Here is a 14,152-nt window from a genome sequence, read left to right on the forward strand (position 1 = left end):
CCCAGCCTCTGCTCCCTGCCCCCCCACCCCCCCGCCTCTGCTCTATCCCTAGCCTCTGCTTCCCCCGCTCCACTCCCAGGCTCTGCTCACGCCCCTCCTGTGCTTCATGCTGGTAAACTATATCCCCATACTCGCCTGGGTCACAGAGCATGGCTCCAGCCCATAAAAAAGATATGGAAAATTATTCTGCCTTACCACAGAGGCAATGGGTTGAAATGGTGTCAATGTTGCTATGGGACTGGGCTCAGTGCCCAAATGCTGCTATGGGACCGGGCTCAGTGCCCAGGCTGCAGTGTTTATGGAGCCTGGCAGTGTGGAATAAGGATAATGGGGTAAGGGAGAGGGGCAGACAGAGCTACATGGTGAAAGGGAGAAGCAGGGGGGAGATGGTGGGTGCAGAAGGGCAGGCAGCAGCTATGACTACAGGCCCGGCCTCAGGTAGGGGCTGGAGTCTGAGCCACAGCAGCTGCCTGCCCCTCCCACTGCCCTCATACTCAAGTCTAAGATGAGGGGCTGAAATGCTAAATTGTGGGGGGATGACATCACTATAGAATCAAATGAAATGGTGTTGAGCTGGGATGCTTTGTAAATAATCAATTTGTCCATATGTGAAGGGGTTGGACAGCAGTGTAGCAATGTGGTTGCGGCAGCAGCGACTTCTGGTTGCTGCTGTGATGCTGTTATTATGCAGTTGCAATCATGAAGTTGCCGGCAGCAGCTGCTTTCCTTATTCCCATTTAGCCTCCCAAGTTGGTACCTGGGCTGGTTGCTTTGGTCTTCCTATCCCAATTGCATTTAAAGAACTCTTACTGAGAGTGCAGGAACAAACTTTCATGATACATAGGAAGACTAGCAGGTGTGGCAGAAGACCAGCTTGGCTTAGCAGGGAACTCTTCAGTAAGCTAAATCACAAAAAGGAAGCTTTTAAGAAGTGGAAACTTGGAGAAATAACTAGGGAAGAATATAAGAACATTACTTGGGCATGCAGGGATGAAGTCAGGAAGGCCAAAATGCAGTTAGAGTTGCAGGTAGCAAGGGATGTGAAGGGTAATAAGAAGGGTTTCTACAAGTATGTCGGTAGCAAAAGGAGGATCAGGGAAAGTGTGGGTCCCTTACTGAATGGGGGAGGCAACCTTGTGACAGAGGATGCAGAAAAGGCTGAAGTGTTCATTGCCTTTTTTGCCTCAGTCTTCAGAGGCAACGTCAGCTCCCAGACTACTGCATGGGGCAGCACAGTTTAGGGAGAAGGCGAGCAGCCAACAGTGGCAAAAGAAAACAGGTTAGGGACTACTTAGAAAAGCTGGACACGTACAAGTATTTAGGGCTGGATGGGATGCACCTAAGGGTGCTGAGGGACGTGGCTGATATGTTTGCAGAGCCATTGGCCATCATCTTTGAAAACTCATGGAGATTAGGAACGGTCCTGGATGATTTGAAAATGGCAAACACAGTGCCCATATATAAGAAATGGGAAAAAGGAGGATCTAGGGAACTACAGAGCAGTCAGCCTGACCTCAGTCCCTGGACAAATCCTGGAGCAGGTCCTCAAGGAATTTCTAAGCACTTAGAGGAGAAAAAGGTGATTAGGAACAGTCAGCATGGATGCATCAGAGTCAAGTTGTGCCTGACCAACCTGATTGCCTTGTATGATGAGATGACTCTGTGGACGTGGGGAGACTGGTGGATTTGACATACCCTGATTTTAGCAAGGCTTTTGATACAGTTTCTCACAACATTCTTCCAGGCAAGATAACAAAATATGGTCTGAATGAATGGACTTTAAGGTGAATAGAAAACTGGCTGGAACATTGGGCTCAGAGAGTAGTAATCAATGGCTCTATGTCTAGTTGGTAGCCGGTATCAAGTGGAGTACTCCAGGAGTCAGACCTGGGGCACGTTTTCTTCAATGTCTTCATCAACGACCTGGAAGATGGGATGGACTACACCCTCAGCAAGTTTACAAAACACCTTTCGTAGATGAGTCTATGAACTTCACTTCATAAATCTACTGGATACAGAATATCCTGGATTAAAAATAGACATTGGATTTATGGCACATTATGACCTGCCTGCCATCTGATTACCCCAGGTAGCCTGTCTGCATATTACCAGCTACATTTTATCACTTTCTCCCCCCTCCATAATACTTTTCACACTTATTGTCTCCCATTCCTTTTGAACCTTACTTGCCACAGATTTGCATTTTCACAGACCTGTATTTTGCACTTTGCATTTCTACCCAGGAAAGCACACAAACAGCAACAGACTTTCCCTATGCCTGTAGAAGGGCATTTGTGCCCGAAACATGCAAAAACAATTTTTCCAACTTTTTAGTTTGTGTAATAAATGATATCACATCTACACAAAGAACCTTGTTTGCCTATGTCTTTAGACCAACATGGCTACAACCAAGAACCCTAATGACTTGTTATAGGTATTTAGTTACATTACAGGTAACTTCATATTTCATCATTCATAACTTCATAATTTGGGACTTTCTTAATTCAAAGACCTAACATATGGATTAATGTTTTGTATTGGATAGTCCATGTGGTATAATAAAAGGCCTGTTGATAAACAGTTGTGATGCTTCACTGAAAGAATACTAACAATCAACTAATACAAATTCACAGGTGGAATACATTGTATTATGTAATTGAGCCAGTCTCTAGAACAATAGAATAGAGCTTTTCTGAAAACAGAATTGTTGTTGGTAGAAGCACCCTTTTGACTCAAAATTGAGTTTTTAGAATGTATGGAAATATTGGCAATGGACAAAGTGGTGTTCAAGATTAGGAGGGAAGCTTACAAATTGCTTTGGTAGAGAGGTTCAGCAAGAATAAGACTAGGGTTAAGGGCAGCTATATCTAGAGCTGAAGGAAAGATAAAAGGGAATAGGCGACAGCAGCAATAAATAGGGGGGCAAGAGTTTGTGCAAGTGAGACCAGGATCCAAAGCATTTTAAATAATAGAATAGAACCCAGCATATTTTGTAGTTTTTGTAGTATGTGTCACTGCAAATAATTCATCTCTGGTTTATACTGTCTGCTGTCTGTACACACTACATAGGCTGTTCTTTGTGGTTTACATCATTATTAGAATTCTTTGATGAAATTGCAACCTTGTAATACAGTTACCTGTTTTTTTTTCTTTGCACATTGTTTCATATTCATTTTGAAAATGTCAGTCTCCTCAAAATTCCTGCTGACCCACAGAGTGAATTCCATCTAATAAAAGCAAGTACTGTATTGTATAAATTGAGTTTTGAAGCCCAATTTTTGTCTTAAAAATCAAACTTGATTTATACACCATGCCACGTCAAAAAATCAGGGATGGGGCTGGGCTCAGCTGGTGTGGCCCCATCCCCTGCCAGCAGTGCCGGTAGCAGGGGATGAGGCTGTGCCAGTCAAGTACCGAGCCCAGCTGAGCCGAGCTCTGTCCCTGTCCCTGTCCCTTATGAGCAGCGCTGGGTTCGCAAGGATTGGGGCCACACCAGCTGAGCGCTGAGCTCATCCCTGTCCCTGTCCCCATCCCTGTTCCCTGTGAGTGGCACTGGGCTCGGCACTGCTCATGGGGGATGGGGACACGACTAGGCTCGGAGCTTGGCTGGCACGGCCCCATCCCTGTCCCCTGCAAGCTGCACTGGCAGAGCTGTTCCCAAGGAGTGGGGCCGCGCCAGCTGAGCATTGAGCTCAGCCCCAATTTATATACCATGCCTATGAAAATCCTTACCTTTCAGACTGAAAAGCCAGAGGTTGACCTGTACACTGTGTCAACCTATACACTGAAATACAGTAACTATAAAAAAAAAACCCCCTTTCTGCAGAGAAAGAGGAATGATTTTAATGGGGCTAGACTGTAGATACATGGATCCACCCAATGTCTGTAGACTGTATGGAGATACTGTAAATATGGAGATGCTGGATTAATACTCTTGAATATTTTGGTTGATTTTGCCTTATATCCAGTAATGGTACCAGTAAAGGGAAAAGCCAGTTCTTAATACTTTTTTTTAATTGCCATTTCCTTAATTTATTTGCATTTAAAAAAGTATTTTGTAACTGCTAGTCCTAGCAATATTGGATTAAGCATTATTGCCACTTCAGTCCTCATCTTCAGAAATGGCTCCTAATATTAGGTATCCCACTAAAGGCACGTAGGGCTCTGACTATTCAGGAGGGTTAAGCACCCTTATGTGTGACAGAAACCAACAAGAGCTGCAGGTAGTCAACAACTCTGTAAATCAGGCTTCTACATGTTTGAAGCACAGCACCCAAAAACAGAAGCTCTCTATTTTAGAGTTCAAATGTGAAAACTTAGCTATGTAAAATTTGCCCAGTGCTCTACAATGCATCATAAAAAGACCAGGATTAGATTGCAGGAGCGTTTGTCTCTAGAACTCATAGTTAATACAGCAGAAAATTTACTTCACTGAAAAGATTTTATGTTGATTCCACACATACTTGTGATAGTTAGATGTATCCTTTGCTCATCAAGACAATTGTAATTACATACAGAGGAGTTTCACTGATTGTGTTTTGGTAAGTGTGGTTGGATTTGGGGCTGAAATGTAAATTCTTCCATGCTTACATAAAAAGGAGCATCCATAGCAGCTTTGTCTGTGCACAAGAGTAGGAATGGTTTAATGAAGTGAATAGGAAAAGCTAAATTTAGCACAACTATTGTTAAAAACAGGTTTTTGGTAAATGCAGTGGACTTTGAAAACCAGTGTTATACTGTTATATACTGTAGTGTACACAGAGTATACAATGTTAGCATTGTGTCAGCTTCCTCAGGTATAGGTAAAACCTATAAAAGCTTGAACAGGACATTTAAGAAAATAGATTACTAAAATAGGAAGCATCAGATAACACAAGTATGAATTTTAGCATTAGTGACCTTCAATAATAGAGCATCCCTTTTAGATACGAAAATGTAAAAAAACAAAAAAAAATTTTATGTTATGCTTTTACTTTTTTTTGGTCATACAGATTGTAATAGCAAAGTGGGGGCTACATGTCCTGTCCTGACAGGCAGATTTGCAGAAGTCTGCATGTCAGTTCACAAGTGAATTATTCCAGATCACCATCAGTCACTTGAGTTAAGTAGATTCTATGGCTGGGTTGGGAAATTTTCTAGATAAGTCACAAGTCTTGTCTGTATTACATTAATATTTTAATTTACTCAGACTTTGGTTGTAGGACACATGTTCAGTATATCTATTAATCATCTGTTTGCAGTGAATTCTGCAGAAAAACTTAATCAGATGGATCACAGTGTTTAGTATATTTGTTACTGTGATAGATGGATTTCTCTCATTCCTCTATATAGTCCTTCTCCCTGCAACCTTCCCTTCACTATAAAATTTTGTATGGCCAACAAAAATAAATAAAACAAGGAAAGGTGGAAGAAACATTAATTCCATTATACAAAGTTTTATAAAGTTGACTCATATATACTTAAAAATCTCAGCTAAATGATGACTTTGACAAAGATTTAAGAAACCAGCAGTGTGAAGTGTTCTGTAGGCTAACAGTTTTAATGGGTTTATCTTAGACAGTTCTTCAGTTGTGAAAGTGTCAGTTAATAATTTACCCATCCCAAGAGGCAGTGGAAGCAATCACACTCTGTAGCAAGGTACTCTTGGGCCTGTCGCTTTGCTGCAGCTCATCTTGACTATAGTAATGCGCCATTGGATGCGACATCAGCACTGTGTCTGCACTTTGACAAATGAAGTCTTGTAAGAGCTAAATAAGGCATGGGAAGTTTTGGAATGAGGAAATGGCTCTTCTGTTGATTTCTGCAGTAATGGATTACTGTAAATGTCCGTCTGCTGCACTTCAAAAGAAACACAATTTAAAACTGAAATTTTTTTTAGATGTATCTGATTCTTAGGGACAGCTTTTGAGGATGCAGATACACAGTTCACAGTTTTTATTGATACTTGCCATGTAAATGTGCTCCTCTGCTAATACATTGAACTCCTAGCAAGGACTGAAGTTCGCTACCAGAAATGTGAATATTTGACATAAAAAAGCTCTGAAGTATGGCACTCATGCCATCATCTTTTACCACGCAATTTGTTCAGATGCAATTGTTAACATGAAACCACAGTAGATTAAGCAGTATTCATGTGAATTTTATTCCCCCTTTTACCCATTGAATTATACTATAGCACTAGCGTGGTAAGTTTTGTAATTTGTGTTCTAGTATGTAAAGAATGTTTCTCCCCAGAATATTCACTTTGACTATATATTTTTATTAGACATTATTCTATTATAAAGATTTACAGTTATTTAATAATGATTTATTATAGTAATTTATTCTGCTGGCCGTTACACACTTTAACTGGAATTTGTAAATCAAATTTATATTGAAATTCACTAGAAACATACGTTTCAGATTCTATGAAATATATTTCAAAATTATTTTGTAAAAACAGGCAATTGTATGAATTAATTGTTTCAGTTTCTTAGTGTTTACATGGAAGCTTTTCTTCCACGTATTCTGCCAATGTTTAGCTGCTTTACTTCCTAAGGGACTGGCAGGGTTTGGTGCTACTGTACAAAATATGCAGTTGTAAATCTGTTACTCTTCACCTTGTCCTCTGAAAAATAAGAACCAAATCATACACTTGTACTGGAGTCATCAAGTTGCATTTGATGTCAAGAAGAGAAACCAGCAGCAATTTATGTGTGGTTCTAATTGTTTTCTGTGTTTTGTGATAGTAAATTTGAGATATACACATCCTGAGTTATGAGAGATGGAGTAAACTTACTATTAGAGGTGGTCAGAAACTGAAACAAATCATCAATATTTTTATTTACCTTTTTAAAGTACTTGTTTTCCAAAATATTTTTTCTTGTGAAATTTACCTAACAACTTTACAGTGGGTAGCATTCAGAAGCATCAGTAACAGCTTCTCTCCTAAACTCGTTGCCTGCTGAGTATTAGTCTTGTGGACTCATTTGGCCATTGCAATGCTGAAACGAAGATTGTTGATTAAAACAGGAGCTTGGGACTTAGGACATTTGGGTACATTGTTCTGCACTGGACTTCCTGCATAGGCTTTGGATTGGGCCAGCTTTGTTTAAACAGTCTGACTTCATTTATCTATCTATATTAGGGCCAGATTTTTTTTAAAAAAATGCTTAGCCAGCACCAAGTGAGTTCTTTTGAGAATATGGTATCAGGTAGGGTGTGAGGTCATGAAAATTCCAGCCTTAACCTCCTATATGTATCCATTGCACACCAATAAAAATCTTTCCTTTTTTCCATCTCTTTTGCTCTTTCATTTACTTAGATTTTAAAGTCCTTTGGACTTGGCTTCTCTCTGCTGTTTGTAGAGAGGCACAATGAAGCCCGAGCTCTTTTAGATGAGTCAGACTTTTAGATGTTGTCTTTTTGCAAATAAAAATAACATTCTGTTGCAACAACTAAGAATAATGAAACAAATTTTCAGTCCCTTTGTAAACAAAATCTCTTTTTAAGAAGAATTGAAATCATTTTGGTGTCTTTCATAGATTTTATACAAAAGTAAGTATGTGAATAAAGACATTATTACAAGAGCAACTATTTAGCCAAGAACCTGGTGATGCAAGATGTGGGTTTGGTTGAGTCTCATCACTTGCTTCCTATCCTTGTGAAAATCAGCTGTTATGCATGTGTGTACAAGTGCAAGATTTGAATTTGATACATTCTTGCATATTGAAAAATAAATTGAACCTTAAATCTACAGTAAATTCAACTCTTTAGGAAACTGAAAAAATGTCATCAATACTTTTTGTGAAGCTCAACTTTCTATGGTCTTAAAAAATAAAGCTAAAAGAGTGGGGGCAAGAACAGAGGCAGAGCACTTTTCAGTGAAGAGCAGGGATTCAGGTTACTTTCCTGAAATTACTGGAGATCACAAGCTAGTAAAATACATAGCTAAAATGAAATCAAGTTATATTAATCTGAAAAATGTAGGATACCATTCCTGGATTCTTTCTTTTTCTGTTTTTTCTATTGCTGGGTAGGAGGGGGGCTAGGGCTGGAATGAGGTATAAAAGGGGGAAATTATATGACAGACATCTACACTGAAGCCTACTGTACACCTTCCTTTTGAATATGACCAGCAAAGGAAAGAAAACTTGGGCTGTTTTTGTTAATATCTACCACATTTTCCTCACATACCTGACAAACACTTAGGTAAAGCACTCTCTCTGTGAAAGATTCTACAACTTTGCTCCTTCACTTGCGGGTGTGGATGAAGCTTTCCTCATTCCTTTAAGGAGTCCTTTAGCAAAAATACAGAAAGTTATTCACTGTATTCCTTAGAAGTTCTTCAAAAAATCTACTATTAATGTCTGCCTCATAAAGAAGCAAAAAAGAAATGTTTTTTCCCTTTGCAGGTCACCTTTAAGAGGCTAAGTCTTGTGTTGCTGAGACCAGTCTCAGAGCAACAGAGACTATGATACATGCAATAGGTTTCAAATCTTTGCTTTAGCTTATACTAATAAAATAGTGGAATGTGGTTTGCTTTCATGCCATATAAGATTTGATGAGCTAGATATAAAACTCACTGAAGCATTCTTTTGTGCCATAGTGGCAGTGGGAGAGAATACTGTGTCACTTAGTGGACATACAGTACTTATTCAGCAGTAGATTAGTGTTTTTAAGCTTCGGGTCAACAATGCTGGAGTACAATAGTACAAAATACTAACCCTTTTCCTTATTACAGAATCTTCATGGAAGTTTATTGGCATCACCACAATTATTTTGTAATTGACTGTCATCTAATTTTACTAGTGTCCAGTGAGGGAACCTGAAGAGGGATAATCTAAAAAAATGTAAAACAAACAAAACCTTATAGTAACCTGTTTTTTAACTGTTGCCTCTGTACTCATCCTCTGCTCATTGCATATACCAAATTGATTAAACCAAACATGCTGTTGGGTTGGAAATAGGTGGCTGTTTTGATGTTGAACCCCCACCAATCTTAATGGAGTGTTGAAATCTGGATAATGGTCAACCCTGGGGACCTTGAAGGGAGGGGATAGAAAGTACTCACATTCAGCCATACCAGAGCCTTTCCCCTGCCTGGTGTCATCTTTGTACTGCAGACTTTATAAAGTGAATGTTACTGGGGGTGGAGAACATTAATCAGCTCTTATTGGTTGGATGAACCCATTTGACTTACAGAAATTCCCTTGTATTTAAGGCTCTTTCAGGCCTCCAGGAGAAGTCTTGCCACATCCCCATAGCTGAACAGTTCTGTTTACAGGATGCTGTGGGTCTTAGGAGATCACTGGAGTTGGGACTGGGAAGAATTTATTTCTTAAAGACCAAATTGATCAGCTCTCTGGCAGGTTTTCATCTTCCTTAAAGCATTCTAGAAGCCTGGTTTTATGGTTAAAGGTGTAAGAAAACGAGTTTAATCTCAGGTAGTAATATGGCTTGTGCTGTTTGGTTGCAACATCTTGTTAGCTTCCAGAACAGATGAAATGATGAAAGGGCTCATTCATCAGAGATACATAGGAGTGAGAGATATAGGATATAGCTTGTTGACCCTATTAGCCTTTATAGAGAATGTGCAATCTTAGATCTTTGCTGCCTGAGTTAAATTTAGGGTACTTACAATCCACCCTTATGGCAGGAAGGTGGATGGGTCAGAGGTGGGCTAAATCCTAAGGATTAGGCCGAAGAGGATACCTGATCTTTGAAGGAAGTGTCAGTCCCTTCTTAGTGTAAACTTTATTAAATTTCTTACCATCCAAGTGATGCAGCAAAGGGTTTAACAGCCCAGGAGGAAGATAGGAAAAAGTGTTTTAAGTCCACCATTGTGCCTTCTGGAACTTGCTCTGTTCCAGAAGTTGGAGAGGCTCCTTATACCCTCTCATAGCCATACTAGTAGCTTCATAACTCAGAGCATTATTTCATAGACATTAGGGCTGGAAGGGAAGAGCAGACTCCTTAGGAGCCACATTCTTGCCTGAAACATCCATAGCATTGCCTGCTATGGCTCCAATCCTGGCACATCCCATAAGACTAGGCTTGCGAGGGCCTTCTTAAGAGGCAGCCCTAAAGAAATTTACCAGTCACTGTACAAAGGGAAGCCTGCTCTTCCCACAAATGGTTCTTTTAGCGGCCATTTATGCTATTCAAGTACTTTTTATTAAATGTATATTGGCTACAGGAAGGTTGAAGATTTTGCCTATTGTGTTTTCCTTGAAAGAAGACTTCCTGCCTACTACTCAGCTCTCCCTATTTCTCTTTAATTGTGTGAATGGAGAGAACCCAGCAGCTTCAGTTTCAGGAGTATATATCAACTCTGGCTCCTGAAGAAAACCAGTGTGGTTCAGATGTGGCTTGGGAACAGGGGGTTTGCATTGGAATAGATTTTGTGGGTGCTTTGGGGCTGGAGTGCACACAGTTGTGGGTTCCAGATGCTTGCTATCCTGTATTAATGTGGCTAGTCTATGAAACCATGGCCCCCGCAATTCTACACAAAAGTCCACGCCTGTGGTGGCTTGGAAACTACTCCAAGCTAAAAAAGCATCTGTTTTAGAACAAGTTAGAAAAAAATCCAAGGGCATCCATTCTCAAAATCAGGCTTTTGATAATTTCCAATGAGGCATAGAAAATTTTAAATGCAAATTGCAAAGACTATGATAGTTTCATTGAAAATTGTTTGGATCACTCTTAAAACAAACCGAGACTAAAGAGACTAGGCCTATATTCAGTTTCGAAAATAAAGGTGTGGGGTGGGGGACACATGATAAGGGCTTACAAAGTAGTAATGGTAAAGAGAAAATAAATAGGGACTTATTATTTTTTGGCTGCGTCTACACAAGATGCTAGGTCACCATAATGATGAGCTATAGTGACATAGTGTCAGCAGGTCCAAACCGTGATGCTGGTGCTATGTTGCCGTAGCGATGAGGTACCTCACTATAGTATGTTGCTACAGTGACATAGCTGCTAAAAATAACAGTGCGCCATGGGAACAGAGCAGTAATGGCTGTTAGTGTGCCATCATTTACTACCTCCTAAGGCAAGTACTAAATGACAGCACAATAATAACTGTGCCGTGGATGGCATGTGTAGACACACCCACTGTCTCTCACATTATTGGAACTAGAGATCACAAAGTGAAACTCATAGCGTAGTAAGTTTAAAATGAACAAAAGGTCTTTTCCACACAGCAGCTAATTAAAGTGTGGAACTCACTGCTGCAAGATGTGGAAGCTGCAGTTTAACCAAATTAAAAAAAGGACAAATTCTTGGAGGAAAGATGCATAATAGCTATTGAGCATGAGTATTAGTGGTACAGCCTCTGACTCAGAACTTCCTAGATCCTAAATGGTTGCGAGTGACGGAGGAACAGTGAAAAACACCCTGGTCACCCTGTTCATTGCCCCTTCCTCATCCTCTCTCTGCCACTGTGTGCACAAGAGACTCTGCAAATGGACCTACAGTCTGACCCAGTAAATGGCAGTTCTTATGTTCTGCTTTAAACTGCATTTTGATGATAAACAAAAAAGTGATAGACTGGCTTTGTCTCATACTATCTTAGGTTTTAAAGTACCTATTAATGGCTCTCTCATCATTGGCATTAGGAATGGGCAAATATCTAGGACCAGTTGAAAATGTGCCGTGGGTGTTTACGTATACTTACTGAGCCATGAGTGTTTTTGTATGCTTGCTGTGTCTTGATATGTTGCAGTGGCAGCACAGTACAAGAGTTGTGCAGAATGGGAAATTAATTAACATTTTTCAAAGGTGCTGAGAATTTTCAGATCTCATTGTCTTCAGTGGGAGTTATGGGCATTCTGCACTTCTGAAATCAGGCCAGATACCCCCCCCACCTTCCCCCAGTGTCAGTAAGTGACTAAAAGACAATTTTCCTTTTGACATAGAAGTCACTTAGGGTTTTTTTAATGTTATATTAATTTGGGTAAAACTTATACTTTATGGAAGATTTTTAAAATGAGGCAGGAGATTTGTCTGAGGGAAAGAGTGATATGGCAGGTGAAAATTCAGTTTTTCCAATTCTTTGTCCTTAGCAGGTATACTAGTCCTTTGCTTCAGGTCTGTCTTAAAAATAGGATGTTATAAGTATTAAAAAGTTTATTGACTCTTATTGTACTTCTGAGTATCTTATAAATTATTTAATTGTCTGATGGATATGTGGCTACCTAACTATAGGGCATGAAATATGCACTGATCTTCTAATACACTGTAGGGAGACCTGTTTATAAAGTATTTAGTATTGGTTTTATAATGCACTGTTGACAACAGGAGACCACGAAGCTCAAAGATCAATCTCATTTTGGCCCGTGGTATTAATGCTGTTTTATGAAGCTCTGTGACAGGTCACTTAGACAATAGCCCTTACTAAAAGGACTTTGTGCCAATGTGTGGTAGTATGACTGTTACTAAGGCATGTTTTAGTAGCTGCCAAGGCTGCAGATGAATCTCTTTGTCCAAGTCCCTGAGGTGACTTTGTGGCTGCTGCTACTGCTGGCCAGGTGATGGAACTCATCATTCCCATTCTCTAGAAAGAAGTGAGACAGAGACTGCTGTGTTCCTGCTAATGCAGCTTTCGCTAATTGTCCAGAGAGCTGCTAGGACACTGGGCAGCTCAGGCAGCTCTGTGTGTTGTGAATAAGTTGCTAATTAGGAAATAGAGCTCTCAGTTCAGCCTCCTATTTGTAAATGAAGTGCCTTTTCAGCCATCTAAAATGTAAGCTGCGTAGATTTCAGTTAATTATTTAATTGTAACAGGCCTTTTTCAGATATCAAATAATTTATGGATTGGGCACAATACAGCATATTATCAAATAATTAGATCATAACCATAACCTGGAATTGAACCCTATAGAATCTTTGGAGGAGCCCAAGAAGTTGCATGTTTATAGAGGCAAGTTAGGAAAGGGATGTGTATAATAAAATTCAGTGCCCATGGGTGATTGCCTTAATAGTAAAATCTTCTACTAAACTGGAATTAAACACATGATTCTGAATTCCAAGGTTTTAAATCATGACATCAGTGACATATAGTTTAAAAGTATAACAAAGCAAAAAAAAAAGTAAAAACCTGTTTAAGACAGGGGTTAACCTCCCCCCCCATGCACACATCATCCACAGATGAGTGCTTTTACACACATGCATATGCGCGCGCATGCACACACACACACACACGTGCATATAACATGTGTAGACTTAAAGGTGGACAAATGCATTTGCCTTATTAAATCAGAGTACATGAATTCCTTCTTTCAGTTATCTACATAGATTGAATTGCTGTTTTGTTTTAATAGTTTATGATCTTACCTGGTATTACAGTGAACCTGCAACTGTTGCTACTGAATCCTTAACTCAAGCCATACGGAAAAGAACAATTAGTTTTCAGATTTCTTTTTTAAAAAGATAAATGCATTTTATTTTTATAGGTATGCTTTTTTGTTTCTTCCGGAGATTTTAAAATCCTTTTGGGTTCCCTTTAAGAGATGGTCTGAGGTGCACAGTTATTTCAGTAGTGGCATCCTGAGGGTATGGACAAATAGACATTTGTAGTAGTTTCAGAGGGGAGGGGGAGCTGTTGCTTAGTAGCATGCAACTGCTGTTATGCTCTTAAGTGTTACATATGCATGAGCCTGTAGTTATACAAATGGGCCAAAGCCACTCCAACTTTAACCCTGCTGCAGGCTCTTGCATGAGTAACACAAGTTATAGCATAACAGCTGCTACCTCTACCCCTTTTAAAGCCTCTGCAAATGTGTATTTATCCATACCTTTAGTGGACAGAAAAAGGCTAATATTACAGGGCACAATACGGTCATTTTCCCATTAGATTTAGAGGACCTAAGTCAGAGCCTTTTGAAGCCAATGGAGTCTCTTCATTGATTAAAGTAGCCCGTGAATCAGTTCCTAATTTATTGATTTTGGAAGCTACTACAGTAGCCCTTTTTGTATATAGTTACAAAGAAATAAAGGATAAAGGGGAAATTGCCTGTTTATAAACATAGTAGCCAATGTATGCATGAAATAGAGGCCAGAGAAAAATGTGTCCCATGTGCTGAAATGATGCCAGTTTCCATGTACTGCTTACCAGTAAAACAGTAGCAATATTTACATATATAATAGCATCAAGTTTTTGCTTGGCAGG

The 14,152-nt window shown here is 39.7% G+C and overlaps 1 protein-coding gene across 3 annotated transcripts in view; it reads left to right on the forward strand.

Annotated features, from left to right (window-relative positions):
• The window catches only part of BNC2 (basonuclin 2), a 547,400-nt gene that overhangs the window by 154,769 nt on the left and 378,479 nt on the right, over positions 1 to 14,152 (forward strand). The gene's annotated exons all lie outside the window — the stretch shown is intronic.

This window comes from Gavialis gangeticus, unplaced genomic scaffold (assembly GCF_001723915.1).
Source record: "Gavialis gangeticus isolate Ggan-Ray unplaced genomic scaffold, GavGan_comp1, whole genome shotgun sequence".
NCBI classification, from domain to species: domain Eukaryota; kingdom Metazoa; phylum Chordata; order Crocodylia; family Gavialidae; genus Gavialis; species Gavialis gangeticus.